At 43.4% G+C, this 2,904-nt stretch overlaps 1 non-coding gene across 1 annotated transcript; it reads left to right on the top strand.

The window, feature by feature from the left end:
- Positions 1–258: 258 nt before the first annotated feature.
- Positions 259–450, top strand: LOC116978817. Its single transcript, XR_004413572.1, has one exon. It is a non-coding gene; the product is annotated as a U2 spliceosomal RNA (small nuclear RNA).
- Positions 451–2,904: the final 2,454 nt, after the last annotated feature.

Genomic DNA, 2,904 nt, shown 5'->3' with positions numbered 1-2,904 from the left:
TTCATGGGATTTGTAACTACTACCATGGATCCAAGGATACTTTATGGTAGACATCGACCTTGAAGATGCACACTATTCAGTACCTTCTCATATAAGTTTCGGATATACCGCAATTACCTGGATGGAGTAACCATGATGAGCGTTGCGGCATTTAAGTCAAAGTTATCCAGAATCAACTAGCCCTGACACTTAGAAACATTCCGTCATGGCATGTCTATATATTAACGACAAACTATCCTTGGATACAGCTTTAGCTGCATCGCTTCTCGGCCTTTTGGCTAAGATCAAGTGTAGTATCTGTTCTTATCAGTTTAATAATCTGATACGTCCCTTATCTAGGGACCATATATTAAATTGAATTTTGGAACAGGGAGATGGAATAGGGGCTTGCTCCGTCCACTCCACGCATCGACCCAGTATTGCAGTGCCTCTGGGAACGGTGCACAAAATATATATCCAGATATTTACGTTGACCATCCACAACGTTGTTATCTGGTATTCATTAAGACTATCAGTCATGGGATAACAACATCAGTGGTGGCATATACCAAACCACTTGGGCGGAGAACATCGATATTAGGGGACAATTTATTAACAATTGGAAACCGTATGTCGTCAAACATGTTTGACCATCAGTAACTCACCTATCAGGTGAGCTAAATACTGTAAACATACATTTAAACCAAAAATATTTGCTGAAATCACTAAGCAATATGGACACCAGATATCGATTCCTTATATCCAATTAAATCACCACGTACTAACTTACGTCACATGAAACCAATCTCAAGGCAGCGGCAATGGAGACATTCCCGCGTATTGAGGGGTGGGGGGAACCTAATCTCTATGTTTTCCTTTCCTTCTACCTCTTCAATAGGTACTACGGCTTCATCAGTCGGGTACTACGCAAATTACAGTGGACCAAGTCCACAAGCATGGTTCCCAGTGATCCTCGACATGGTCATTAAAAGAATTGCAGAATTGGGAAGACCATTGCTGTGCTTGGATCAGCAGCACTATCAACCTGATGACAGCATTCCGTCGCATATCCTAGGGAACATACCTGAGGAGCATCAAGAAATGGTACACTGTTTCCAAAACAGGAATTACACAGTCAACTATAACAAAAAACTGTACTGGAGCTCCTGGCAGGTCTTCACCACAATGAAGGACATGTTCTGTTAGCCTACTCAACTTGGGTACCGCTCACTGGTGATCAGATACAGGAGAGGTATATCAATCCATTCCCCAGAAATAGGTACACCCAAATTGGGATGTCAGTGAAATCCTGACATACCTTAGGGGATGATCACCAGCCAGGTCACTCACCCTGGAACAGCCTACCCTGAAGATGGACATGCTGGTGGCCTTACATCAACACAAAGAGCCAGCTCTCCCATCTACTGCGATGGGACAACATGGTTATAACACCAGATAGTGTCACATGCCCATTCAAGGGTTGGCCAAACAGAACAGACCAGGAACATCAGGTCCAGTCATGAAATTCCGGGCATACCCACCTGAACCACGTTTTATGTGTCATGACCCACTTAGAGATCGACACAATAAGGAATACCGAGGGAGAGGAAAAAGCCTTATGGGTCAGCCACAGGAAACCTCATGGTCGGGTGACGAGCTAAACTATCTCTAGTGGCTCAAGCAGGTACTGGGAGTTGCTGTTCTTATTCCACCAGAACAGCTTCCACGTCAGTAACTAAGAGGATGGACGAGCCTATGGACCACATCCTGGCTACTGCAGGGTGGTCTAGGGAGTATACGTTCCAAACTTTTATAACAAACCACTGACAGAACCTGTATCGTTTGCAGAAAAAGAATCTGCAAAAAATATATAATTTAAGCCCGGGGGAGCAATTGGTCTTGTTGTTGTTAATAACACCATTATTGTTTTTACAAACAGATTCATGGTTGATTACGATAACATACTTCCTCCCTCGAATGACTTCGGCAGCGAGTGAAGTATGAACTGTTACACGGTTTGAAATCACAGAGCTTTGAAGTCTTCACGTAGTCACTCACGTGACTCCGAAGTAAAATAGTAAGATTAAACGAGAACTTACCAGTTTGAAGTTTGATCTGTATTTTATGAGGAGTTACGATGAGGGATTACGTGCCCTCCGCTCCCACCCTCATTATATGGATCAAACTAATAAATTGATGTCTCCTTATCTTTACTATGTTTACTTCAAATAACTGTGTCTATCTGTGATTCCACACCGCTGCTTGGAAGTATGCCGCGCCTGCACACTGAGCGGGTTCTTCACGTAATCCCTCATCGTAACTCCTCATAAAATACAGATCAAACTTCAAACTGGTAAGTTCTCGTTTAATCTTACTATTTCATGTGATTCACATGGTGATTCTCTTGCAAATTGCGCCCATCTAAAAAGGGCTTCTACCCAGATTTTACACTCACGTTCTAGAATGCTTGCGGATCATCGGGACAGAGCTACCAGCCTTGGAGGGCATCTACCACACGCGGTGCCTCAGGAAGGCTCTCAGCATCCATAAGGACTCATCACACCCCTGCCACGGTCTGTTTCAACTACTTCCCTCCGGCAGACGTTACAAGGCCTTCTACGCCCGAACCTCCTGACTCAGGAACAGTTTCATCCCAAGAGCTATAGCGGCTCTGAACCGGCCCTAATGAGTGCCCCCCCCCCACCCACCCCCTTTGGACAGTCTCCCTCAGATGGTCACGTCAATCAATTCAGCTTGTTTATTTATGTATTGTATTTATTTACCTTTCTTGTACATCAGTGGAGCTGCACACTAAATCTCGTTGCACTGACGTGCAATGACAATAAAAGATATATTATTATTATTATTATTATTATTATGAACTGGGTAGCAATTTAACATGCACTTTGTTATTAAAAAAATGTA

Source organism: Amblyraja radiata, chromosome 11, assembly GCF_010909765.2.
Source record: "Amblyraja radiata isolate CabotCenter1 chromosome 11, sAmbRad1.1.pri, whole genome shotgun sequence".
Taxonomy (NCBI): domain Eukaryota; kingdom Metazoa; phylum Chordata; class Chondrichthyes; order Rajiformes; family Rajidae; genus Amblyraja; species Amblyraja radiata.
Note: the sequence above shows the minus strand (reverse complement) of the source record. Positions and strands in the feature narration are given on the sequence as shown.